Source organism: Apteryx mantelli, chromosome 1 (assembly GCF_036417845.1).
Source record: "Apteryx mantelli isolate bAptMan1 chromosome 1, bAptMan1.hap1, whole genome shotgun sequence".
Lineage (NCBI taxonomy): Eukaryota > Metazoa > Chordata > Aves > Apterygiformes > Apterygidae > Apteryx > Apteryx mantelli.
Window position 1 is genome coordinate 78,407,609 of NC_089978.1, and position 13,577 is coordinate 78,421,185.

Sequence of the window (13,577 nt, forward strand, 5' to 3'; positions counted from 1 at the left end):
TTAATATGTTTTTGGTTTGGGGTTTTTTTTTTAGAGAGGGTAAAAGTGCTCAGTCAGTTAGAAAATATTATGATATGACATTTTAATGGAAATTATGAGGCAACTTCCTGCCCAGCCCCATGTTGTGCTACAGACAATTGGTATGTGAAACTTCCTTTTTTCTTATAATCCTGATTTTGACATTTCCAGGTATAGCCATTCATTGCTTATACTTTCCTTTGCCCCTGAGATGGCATTTGACAGAAAACTGTCAGACTTGCTTGAGATAATACTCCAATGTAGCCATCACAGATGCCACGTTAGGTATTCAGCAATAAAAAAGTTAATCCATGGTGCCAGCTAGATTCTCCGTGTTGCTTTGTGGTTTCTACAGAATAACCCTTATCCTGAAATACTGAAAACTGTACATGGTCTTGTTGGTGGTTACGTATTGAAGTCAAGCTGAATCACTTGGCCATTGTATGTTCATGAGAGTTCAAAACTAGCTTGAAAAAAATTCCAGCTATTCTAACAGAAAAAGAAGATTCAATGCAACCAACTTAAGAAAAGTAATGCTTTTTTTCTTCTTTAAACTTTGAAGATCTCTTTTTCAGTATTACAGATTTTTTATGCCTAATTTTGAGTGAAAAGAGATCAGTAGATTTCCAACAGCTTAGTCTGCATGTGCAGATGCTGTCCGATACTGTGTTGCCCAAACTTTTTTGGTGTCTAAATTTAGATTTGGGGGTGTTTGGAGTATGCCCTTGAAATCCAATCTTGAACATTTTTGATTTATGTCATCTCAGGCAATGACCAGTATAAATGCAACTAGATGAAAATTGTATTGTGGCTAGGCAGTAATAATCTGTTTTAGCAAGTGACTTGTATTGAAATGGTAGTGCATCCATCAGAGATAAAAAAGAAAAAAGAAATTTGGACAGATCGATTAATGTTTGACAGGTTGGATGTTTCCAAATCTTGCTTCTAGTGTCCTATAGCTTCTGAAGAACCTTCCAATGTGGCATTTCTGTTCCTGAAGAAGCAAATCTACAAATGGTATAATTTGACATAGTTACATAGATTTAATTTGGTATAGTCTAACCTGAAGATATCTTTTCAAAACCAAAGACATGCATGTGTGTTTATACAAGAATACTAGGTAAGTTAACATTTTAATAGTACAACAGTCTTGAGAGATCTGTTTAATTGAATACATAAGCATAAGATACTTACGTTAGTTTTGATGCACATCTGTTTGATGTGCATCTGTACCTATTACAATCATGAAGTAAGTCTTGTTGCTATAATATTTTGGCAAAAGTGGTTTCCCTTGAAGGGAGTCCTGCTAGGACTAGGACTAGGATGAACTGCTAGTCTATAAACATTTGTTGTCCAATACTAATGTCACTAGATCTCTTTTTCTGCATGTCAAAGCTTGCTAGATTGAATAAGTAGCCCTTCACTGCTTTCATGTGTTGTCTAATTCCTTAAAGAAATGCAGCCGATACAGTATTTCTCCTGCCTGCCAGGTTCACCATACTGCCAACACCTTCTCTTCTTAGCTTCATTGCTAAATTACCCACAAATGTAACAGGGGAGTAGAAGTCACAAAGATACTAAATTTCTACATGGTCTGTGAAATTCAGCGGCTAAGTAGATAAGAGATCCAAATTACTTCTGCCAAGAAAGGAAATGATAGACTTTGAGTTTCATGGTCTGTTGGCAAATTTCAGAGTTACCTGATCTGTCGGTCTGCAGATTGTTTGAATGAAGTGTGAAAGCAAGGCTGTGGGTCACAGCCAGGTAGTAGGAGGAGCAGAAAATCCACAAATATATTAGGAAACAGGTCTGTCAAATATCCATCAAAGGTCAGTCTTCCATTCAACAGGATTTCATTCATTCAACAGCAATGAGATATTAGTAAATCAAGTATTTTAAAAAGCACACAAAAGGCCTGGTCACAGAAATCACTGGCCAGATGCCTGGCTCCCACTGGCATCTGCAATTGATGTCAGTGGGACCTCTCAGCATGGGAGTGGAGGAGAGTATCTGTTTTGCTCCTCCAAGTATTTACACACTGAAATCATTGCAGCAGCAAGCTCTAGGGAGCTTCTGTTAAAGGCATATAGATATTTGTTTTTCAGAGCTTTCCTTCTGAGGATTTCAGTTTGACTGGACAGCTTTTCTTGAAAGAGGGAATATGAGAAAATAAAGTAGTAATCAAACTGTTGACTCTTTTATGGGATGAACAAACTATGATGCACAGCTATCAAAAATTGTCCTGTAAACCAGCCGTTTTGCCTGGAATTCTGCCTGGAGAGAATGAATAGAAGTCTATGTAGATTTACTGTGTTACCCACAGGGTTAAGTGATTTCAGGTATCTGAAAAGTAGTCATCTACTACAGGAAATAATATCTACATTTATTCACATTTCAATTTTTTTGTTTGAAGAGTGCACATCAGCAGAGACTACCCCTGTCTTCCACATGTAGACTCAGTTGCCTTCACTTGCTGTGACTGACGGTGTCAGCAAGACAGCAGTCAATATCTCCTCTCCCTTCATGACTCTTCAGTACTCATAGCAGGGAGAGAGCTGGAGCCCATTGCAAGGAACAGGGGGAGTTTGTTAGAGCTAGAACGTGAGCAACAGCTTCGCTGACCCCTTTCTGATTCCTTGAAAACTTGTCAGAGAGAGGATCAATCTGCCACCAGTCTCAAGAAGAGGTTTAGAGGCAAAGAAGTGAGGAAAAAAGGCAATACCGACCAGACTGAGGACCTGTAATCTCTCTAGTAGTTCTAATAATTAGTGGAATACATGTTCATTGCAATGGGGAAAAAATTTCCATCTTGATAGATGTGAGGCTTCCAAAGCAGTGTATCCGTCAGTGTGTGAATGTGCTGCAGAGCTTTCAAAGTGAAATATTCTGGCTAAAGAAAGCTTCTTGTGATGTGCTTATATGAGCTATCATAAGCAGAGTAAAGCTGGGAGTTGCACAGTCTGAAGGGCTAATGTAAGAGTTGTAACACAAGGCAAAACCTTGCTTTCAGGAATACTTTATCCTTGGAGGATACTTAACCAACATTTACAAATCCGTATTTAAGTATTTTGCTTAGAGCGTAAATCATGTTGGCTGTACTTTTTTTTTTTCCTCTTTTCATGTGACTATTCCATTTTGGTGAGCAATTCGGTTGATGCACTTCTCAAAGCTTCAGTGGACCTTTGCTCCATGGAGCCTTATTGCACAGTTGTTAGCCATGAATCTGGTGTTACTGAGAACTAATGTAACCTTGAGGTTTGTAGAATTTGGTAGCAGTAGAATGCCCTAGTGTAGTTTGTATCTAATGAAAATGTGCTAGTTTATACAAGACACAATGCTCTGTCTTCCCTCACTATGTTATGAAAGATGGTTTGATTCAGGAAAGCAAAGTGTTCTGTACAAGAAGACCCAATCTATAAATTTCAGAGGCTTGCAGAAAACATAAGATTTATTTTACAGATGTGAAGATTGTGTTAAACTTACTTCATGGAGTAATGAAGAGAGCATTTCTCTTTTTATCTCTGTTTTATTTACTACCTGGATTATTTATTTATTTCCTGGATTACTTACTTTCTGCCTGGTTAACTCACAGTCTCATAGACGCCTTCCCCTTTTGTTTTAAGTGATGTATAAATACTTCCTGTGCGTTTTTAATGACCCAATGTTGAGAAATACTAAGTGCTCAAACACTCCTCCCAAGGTTAAGCATTGTTGGATTCCTAAAACAACAAGCAATTCTTATTCTATTTCTACAAGTAAAAAGTAATAAACCAGTTCATACTGCTTGGCTAAGAAAAGGAATTGGTAACTGGTGATTGAAGTTAATCTAGAAATCTTAAAATAGTGATTTATACATTATGTGAGACTAAACTAAAGGCATAATGCAGGACAAATAATCACTTCCAGTTATCATCTTCATGTGCTCAGGCCAGCATCTTAGTCAAAATGTCACCCATTGTCATGGTCATTTTTCTATTTAAATTAAAAAATACATTGTCTGCAGTAGGATTTTCTCTATTTTTCCTCATGATTATTCCTGCCCCAGTAAGAGGTTGTCCCTGAAGGAGGATGCAAACTCATTTGTAGCAAACAGGGAGTTCCCTATAGTCAGTCAAGAGGATGTATTGAGCTCAAAAAGGTAGCTGACATCCTGTCTCTCTCCACACCTTAGGTCTTTAAGTCAGGTCTGCAGCGGACATTTCCATTTACTTGAGATCTTCTAATGAGAATAAGTGTGTATTTAAACAGAGCTCATCATGTTTAAAATTCAGTAGTAGCACTGACCACCTTCTGTATAATACCTGTTATTTAGAACAGCTACTAGGAAGTAAAGTGTTTGGTCTCCAGGCTGTTCTCAGTCTGAGAAAAGAGCTCCTAATTGCTAGCTGATGTAAATTTCTGTGTTGTTTTCATCCCTTACTCTTGCATTCTTGGCCGTGTAATAAGCCAGCTTCAAAGATGCAGGAGATAATCTTCCCAGTATGGACAGCCTCTGGAATTTAAACTGGAATCTTGGTTGTAACTTTGAATCCCTGCAGGCTGCAAGGAATTTGCAATCCAATCATGTCTTTTCATCAAAGCAGCTATGATTGTCAAGTTTGGTGTAGGATTTGGTGTGTGCTGGGCAAACCTCAAGCAAAATTTGTGTGTCACTGTCTTCTGGAAACTTGGTAGTGTCTAGTCTTTGAATCAGTGTTTGGTGATTGTGACGCAGTGAGCAGCTGCATGTTTGCTAGTGATTCTAGCACAACTTTCAGGCACTTTCAAGGCTAAAATGTAGGTAGCAAATAGATGTAGGAGGGACTTTGTGGCTACTGAAGTGTAATTTTCATGGTGATAAATGCTAAATTTCCACCCAGTTCCCATTCTAGGTGCCAGAATAGCCTTTGCAGAGCTCACCATTGCTGCTTTGAACATACATATCTTCAAGATGCCTATTGTCCCTTAGTTTGGACTTCCAAGATCAAAATGTGCCTCATCATGCCTTCAACCTGTCCAAGGTTTTGCATTATACCTTGTGGCAGGCACTGACTGTCTGCCTTCATTAGACACAAATCTGTGTTTTTTACGGAAGACCCAAATAAGTTTGCATCAATGCAATAATCTATTTGTATGGAAGACTGGGATTTGGAAAGACATTTAAGAGAAGGTGAAATAATTCCAATTCAGAAACTTTATGTACTCTTCAAATGTTTGAAGATGTGATTAAGGCCTTAGTTAAAGAAACACATGTTTCTGGATTAAAGTTAAATGAGGAAGGAAAACAAAAATCAGCCAGAGATTTCCTCCTGTTGTGACCATAGCTCAGTAACTGGACATGTTTTAGGCTTCTGCTTTATAGCAAAAAAAAAAAGACAAACTGTGAGAACTGGTTTATACCACTGGCGTGTTGAAGCCACAGCTCAGCAGTTTCCATACCACTGAAGTCTGTGAACCTTGCTTTTGAATAATATATTGTGATTTTTAAGTTAAATGATGTAATTTGCCAGGAAAGTCAATCCTCTTTGACAAACCAAAGGAAGAAATTTCTCTTTGAAATTATACTCTTTTTGTGGAGAGGACTGTTGACCCACCAGATTTCTTAAAAGATGTGTTATTGACTTGTATCCATTAAGAGGCACAGTACCAAACATGTACGCTATACAGAGAATGGCTTTAAGTCATCTTTATGATGACCTCAGTATGTTTAGCTGTCCTGTTCACAATATCCTCTGTATAACTTAGCCAGCTCCAACAGATTGAGTCAGTAGCCCCCTGGGGCTCCCCAATGGATTCTAGATGTCCTCCGAAATGCCACAGTCAGGGAAACCAGGGGGTTAGACTTTGGTCTGTCTTTGGTAGCTCCTCTGCTGAAGACAAAAAATCTGTCCTCAGGAGAACAGAAAACTCAGAATTCCTCTGTGCTAAGTTTTATCCAGAGGGGAGATAGGAACCTGATGCAGCACTCTGACACAACCCAACTGTTCCCGCAGCATTCTCCATTTGATATAGAAAGTGTGCAAAAATTAGATTATTAACTCCAAAGAGGTGTCATAAAGAGAAAAGTACATCCCCACTTCCTTCACCATTTTTCTAATTCCTTTCAAACTTCTCCAAACTACATCTACTTAAGCTTGACACTTGACATATAACATGGTTTTATGCTTCGACTCTGTGTTGTTTTTTTTTCCTGAAATTAGGCTGAAGAATTATAACTGGTATTTAGAACACTCTCTTTCAGTTCTCCTCACCTCAGTTTATGCTGCTGGTGACTCAAAAAGATTAAGGAAAGGAAACAGAAACACACCAATAAGCCACATCATTGCCACGTAAGCCACATTGCTTTCATGTTTTATAGGTCTTACATTCAGCCAGTGTTTTAAAGTATATACAAAATATGTAAAGTATTTGTATTAGATACTTAATGTAATATTTATTATGGCATACACAAAATGACTACTTTTATCATATTATGATGATAATATAACTAACAACATTCTACTTCAAAATATGATGGCGTAAAATTTTTTTCTAGGGAACTTTTTTCTTTCAGTAATGTGTTAATTGCTATGCAATTTCTAAGTTTTATATCTCAGAATCCTGTAAAACAAAGAGGAGTAGCCTTGTTCTTATTTTCATCTTCCTATCAGGTGTGGCAATAATAAATAAAATAACAATATGTAAAAATCCTAGTCCCAAATCACCTGAAATCTGATTTAAGTGGGCTTTAAAAAGTTGAAAATGAAGAGCAATGGCAACAAAATGGAATAACCTCAGAGCACAGATCATAATATGTTAGAAATTATTAACTATTACATCTTTTTGTTTACAAAATAAATTTCAATGCTCTCTCAACACAGAAAAAAGCCACTAGATCAGCTGTGAGAAACTGCAACTCTCACGGCCACAACAGCTACCTAATAAGCAGAAAAGAGGGGGAATGCCTGAAGTTGAAATGTGACTCTGAAAAAAAAGACTTTCAAACAAACTGCTGGCAAAGAAGAGGTTAAGAACAGCAAAGAAAGAAATCAGTTCCTGTGGTATTTAGGGAATGGACAGGAGATGGTACATTCTGGTAAGTGAATAAGACTACTGTAAAGAAGTACCTGCTTTAATCATATACTCCTTGGACAGCTGGCAAACTGTTTGAGGGACTCCTGGGCTAGTGCCAAATGTGCGTGTGAAAGTGGATGTTCATTATACTTACCTTCAAGGGGAATTATTTTGATGCACTTTTTGTTTTTAACTGAAAAATGCCCTTTTGGGTCTATCAGAACTGCCTGTAAGCCCACAGCTGATTCATCAGACTATCTTGTTTGAAGAGAAAATAAAACAGATTTTAAGATATCTTTAAACAATATGTTAACCTTAGTTTTTGAAAATAACGGCTGACCATTTTCCTAAAACAACCAAAACCACAACAAAACAATTTTCCAGTGTGATTTCTATTCCGCTATGAAAAAATACAGAGTTTTTATCATTAAAACAATAATTGTATTGTAAACAATAAAATTGTTTACAAATAAGTTTTTGTTTACAAACCACAATATTCTCAATCTACACTGTTCCATTACTGACAGTGGGCCTGTCAAAGATAATAGGAAGACTGCTATTTGCATTATGCCTTATGCAGACTGTATGTTACTCTGTTACAAAGAATCAGCTTTTGTTTTGGGTGCCCAGCAATATTTACATACCTCGTTGCAGCCAAATGACAGTTAGGAGCTCACGTTCATGTAAAGGCTAGCTTTTAAACATTCGGTTCTCTGTGCTATAACTGCTCCTAAACTCACTCTCACAATTATTATCCAATTAGATTATATTAAAACAACCAGAAACTGAAAGTTGATCTACTGAAAAATAACTAGTTTCTCATTCTTCTTCCAATTTTATTGCTTTGAGGTTTTATAAATAGCAAAATATTTTTTAGTTATGTGGATTTTGTATTGGTAGTTCTTTTAAAATATCCCCTCACTTTGCTATGTCAATATTTGGAAACAACTAGCTTCAAATAAGCCTGTGTATGTCTAAGCAGAATACTAGACCTTTTAGATCCACTTTTCCTTTCCAGGATGGTACTGGTGTTCTTTGGGAGCAGTTCATCTCTGTTGGCAAAATTGTTATTTTCTGGCATATGGTTCAATGTTGTTGAGTTTATTAAAATTCCTAACTTACTAGAGACAAAATAAATCCGGTCTCATGATTGCAAACTTTCTCCAGCCTACTGCTCCCGCTATTTCATATTCATGAAATATCTGGAAACTTCAAACAAAAAAGATAAAAGCAATGCTTGTGGAGCAGAAATTGTAGGTTAATTCAAAAATCAGTGAGTTATTTTAAATAAAAGCTTTTAATTTAATTACATATAGAATATACAAGTTTCTTTCTCTAAGCACCCACTTTTGTCCCAAGAAAGACAAGTACAATTATTTGTAATCTAATGATAGGCCAACATGTATGAGGCATAATCAGATTGTTATGGACTGTTGTGTTTCTAGAATGGTGTTTTAAAATCACAATAACTATCCTTGAAAAGTAATTTATCAGAAGTTACTAAGTATATGTTGCATTTTCTTCCGTAGAGGAAAATAACTACAATATTTTCACTTCCACTATGTAAAGACCAGTAGATCACAGCACTCAAGGCTGCAGCCTGTTAAATATTACCAAAATGTGCCCAACCAGATCTTATGGTGCTGCTGACAGACCAGAAAGCTGCTTTGTTCATGGTGGATGGAGCAGAGCTACAACAATTGGTTGCATTTCACTCCTTTTGCCAGGCTGTTAGTGTTATAGACAGGTCAAGTGGTATATTAACACAAACAGGTTATAAGTTGATGGGTACACATGTGAAGTCTATTAAAAGAGTAAAATGTCTTGTTAATAATGCTATTTTTTTCTATTATCCCCATAAAGCTCCATTTTCTATTGTAGAACAAGTACATGCTTGGTACAGGGATCTCTCACCAGTGGATAACACAGATCAAATTAGTATCTGAAATAAATTCATGAAGTTCAAACAGACATTTCCAGATGGAAATCTAACCACAGACATGAATTAGTTGAAAAAAAATTCTGCTGCTGAAGTTACAAGTGGAATGGGAAGATTTTCCATTCTAATGCTTCAAATAGGTAACATTTAACCATTTATAATCTTGTATTGCAGAATTCACTGAACCAACATTGTTTGTCAAGTATTTGGAACCCTTGGAGCCAAACAACTTTTGATTGATATTATAATATATAATATTATACTATATGTGTATATAATATATACATATAATATATAATATTTTGTATATATAGGGTGTATGTCATGGGATCTGCTCTAGAGCTCAACATTAGCTTCACCTCAAAGTGCCTCTTTCTCTCCATTGACAAGAAAGGGAGCATAGGATAATACTGGAGGGTGCAATGCAGATTCCTAAACATAAGCTTTCAGTGCTATTTGAGATTTTCTGGGGCTGGTAGTTGTGATGCAGGACATGTGGGATACCTGTGCCATTCTGGATCTGCTGCTGAAGCCAGCCAAGGTAGCCTAGGGTGTTTAAAATAGTCCTAGATGCTTATGTTTAGGTGACTGAACTGTTCCTGTAAACATTTTGCAGGGGAATCAGATCCAGACTCAGCGTCTTGGGTGGGGATGAGTTGCTTCAGCAAAGATCTCTGGTATGATTGTAAGCACTGTGGGTTGTCCAGCTGGGTCTGGCTGCCTCCCTCGAAAGCATTGGGTCCTCTGTAAGTCCTGTGTCATAGCTGCCAATCTCATGAAGATGCCCTGCATACTCTAGGGCAGCTCAGATGACACGAGGCATGTTTTACATAGGTGTCTCTATGATGTTGTTGGCTAGATATGAACCAGACATCTAAACTCTCACTATGGTGGATACTATCTACAGTGATTCTGCTTACCAAATGCAGATATTTATCCTAAGATGAAGTGGATAGCTCACTGACTTGTATTTATATGCGTGAATGAAGTGTGTATCAAACTAGAAGGTCCCTAGGGTGGAAAATTTCTTATTTAATGCCTGTAAAATAGTTAGATCCAAATAGAGCTATATCAAACATTCCCATGTTGTACTGAGAGGATCCTTACATTATGATTTTGGTCTCATAGCAAGGCAATGCCAAGTTCGTCAAGAAACTATGGCTGCCCTCATTCCATGAATTTCTCCAAATAAACATTAAATTAGCATGGGGTGTGTTACCCAAAAGCATTTTATATGTATGAATGGTACTGAAGAATGGTTGTAGAAAGCACGTGAGGCAGCAGATTCCCCTCAAGAAAACAAGCAGTTTTGTGAAGTGTGGGCAATCAGCTATGTAGTCTTTTATAAACAAAGCAAAGGATGTTTTATGGATGTCTGTATTTATCCTCTCTGCCTACAGAGTTCTCTAATAACTGAACTAAAATAGCTCTTATGGACATAGATAATATCATACCAATTTTTTTATACACTTTATATTATGCTTTCTAAATATGTTAGAGACAAACTGCTGCTAATGTGATTTAAACACTGCTAAATCAGAAATTTTATGTCGTTTCCATCACTTGTTCAAATTTTCTGTGTGCTAAATAGCAATTTTGCCGAACTTACAACACTGACATCAAATGAGAAAGCTCTTAAAAGCTTGCCAGTTTCAAAACATTTCGCAGCCCTCAGTTTAAAAAAAAAATCACCATTTAAATTTCATATGTAAATGAGTAGCTGTCATCTCACAAATGGATGCAGAACAAAGCATTTGCAAGGAAAAATGTAATATTAGAGGAGATTAGTGGGCTTCCAGCTGTGAAAAAGAAATAGTCAGCTACAGCATATGTGTTTGTTAAGCCTCCTGCTTTGTGAAAGAATGAGAGTCTCTTCACATACCTAAAAAAATGCACTAATAAAAAGGATGAATAATGGTAGAAGAGCTTTGTTTTTTTACAGAGGTTTTATCAGTGTTATGTGAATCTCCTTGAAAATCATTTTGGCTATCTCTGCAAGTGACTGAGGAATTAATATCACTGGCAAACAGGTGATAATAAAATTACCCTAGAAAACTTATTGACTGTCTGGTGGGCTGATACCTCTGGAAGTTGATCAATGACTGGAAATGCCCTGTTACACATGTGGGTACACCCTATCATTGTGCTACTGATTGTAATTAGCTTCTTTTTTTGTATTTGGTTAGGTCTATGCTGTTATACTCGGTCAACTTTCCCATGTCTGGAATGGTTGTTAGCATGGGTTAACCACTACTAGACCCTGATAGCGAGAGGCAAGATCAGGTGTTGTAAGAGCATGACTCTCCCAAAGTCCCTAGTCTCAATGTGCCTTGGTCTGATGGGTATAGGGCATCTGCAGTACAACTACTGCACTATCAGTGGTCTGCAAGGGGTGGGAAGTAGCAAACACCTATAAAGTTTGAGTTGTATTTTGAGTGATTGGATGGTCCATAATCTCCCCAGCTAGTCTGTGCATAGGTGAAACAATAAACTAACTTAGATCCCAATGGGTCCTAATAGTAATAAACGTTATGAAAGCAGCTTTTCATTAATGACCTTGTACTAAATTAGTTTATGTCGCTTTTGCCATATTAACTGGATATAATCAGTCATGGACAACAGGGCAGTGCAAACAAGCTCTGAGTGTGAGGAGCCTTGGTACAGGCTATAGGTCAGCAAGTGACAGGAGAACAACACCTGAAACTGCTGGGCAGGTCCAGCGTGACTGGTCACGGACTGATTGGATTGGTGGCGGGTGCCACAGTCTGGCTATAAGACCCCCTGGTAATAGAGACAGTGGGAGGACATCGTTATGTGGCCATCTGACTCCACGTGGCAGCAGAGGCCCCTGGGTGAATGGTTACATGCTGGTGCCCAGCTGATGCCCAGAGCCTGACCCTGGGGCCAGTGGGAGTGAGAGTCACCTTTCCCCTGAGTTCGACTGTGCCAGCTCACTGGGGTGGTGACTGGGGCAAGTCTCAGGTGACTCTACCTGCATGTGTGTGTGCATATTCATATGTGTGTGTGTGTGCTCAAAGCTTTCCCTGACACAGTCCATCCCTTGCTTGATCCACTTAAAAAATTGAACTTTGTAATTTCATGTTACCTAGTGTTCCTTTTCCCCCATGACAATAGGTTAGACTGGATTTCTACTTTTAGATGTTTAAAGTTAGGTGAGATTAATTTCATCATAAGAATCTGAAAATATTGGCCATTGTTGGGAAATACTTGAGTCTGGACCTAGGGAATTTCAGTTTATTCCTGTATTATTTGTTCTCAGGAAGGGAAAACTGGATGCTGGCACTGCAGGCAGGAATTGCACAGTGTTTTGTGTGAGTATAATAAATCTTTGTGAGGAGAAAAAGTAGTGGTATAGTTTGATGAATATAAGGTTAGAGTTCTCAAAGAGAAAATTAACAAGTCCAAAGATATTGTTCTTCTGTTGCAGCTGCACAAGAAAGGGTACCATTGTCTACTGACTACCCAAAAGGAGAAGAAAGCCAGTATGATTTTGTGAAGGCAGTCTTTATTAATGCCCATGAGTGTTACATGTGCAATGTTCATGTTACCAAGCTCTGACTATTTGTTGATCCCATGGCACTTTGTGCATCAGCAGGGCTGATAACTGTAGTTTCATGGGCAAACCCCAATGGCCAGGATAAATTGTAACTCAGATGTTTTCCTGTACCCTAGTTCCAAATGGATATCCTACAATGGTATGCAGTATTCCTGTGCAAAAAAGGCTAGTTCAACCACATAAAGATGAAGCAGAGCAAGATTTGAAAAGTATTTTCTTGACAATATAGTACTGTGAGATGCCTATTGGGGGAATATTATGAACAGGTCTTATACCCACATATTTTAAAAGGTGTTGAAAATTTGAGACGATGTAAAACCCCAGCTAATAAACTGGCTTGAGAATGGAAGGTCTTGGAAAAAGACAGAGGGAACTGAAAAATGTTGGTTTTATTACAGCAATTTTTTGTAAAGAAAACACTGGATATTGGATATGAAAAGACCTTTAAATCTAGCCAATAAAGAACCAATGAAATCAAATGAATTTGGAGGAGAAATAAAGCACACACACTTAACAATGGAGAAAATTAAGCAACAGTCCTGTGCCCAATGATGTGATGGATTCACTTCATCTATTGAAGTTTTCACAGTGAGACTGGGGGCCTTTCTTATCGATAGCAGTGAAGGAGCAACTGGGTGAATGAATTATAACAGTCTGTGAGATGCATGAGGTCAGAGCGTATGACATAACTGTACTTTTAAACCTTAGGAATTTATTTACCTGCAGTTCTCCTGATGGGTGGAATTGTGAGAAAACAGTGGGAGAATAAAAGCTGATGCCAAACACATTTATCAAAGGAGATGAACAAGAGAAATAGGTCCTAGCACAACAGTTAGAGAAGTAGTAAAAAATGTGAAATAAATCTGAGGGGCAAATTATGTTCTCAGATACATACGTATTCAGATATACGAGTGTAAACTTATCAATCTGGACAGATATATTTTATACCCCACAAGGAAAAACATTCCCTGCAAGGCCACCTTAATAAGAACAACTATTTTAACACAAAGA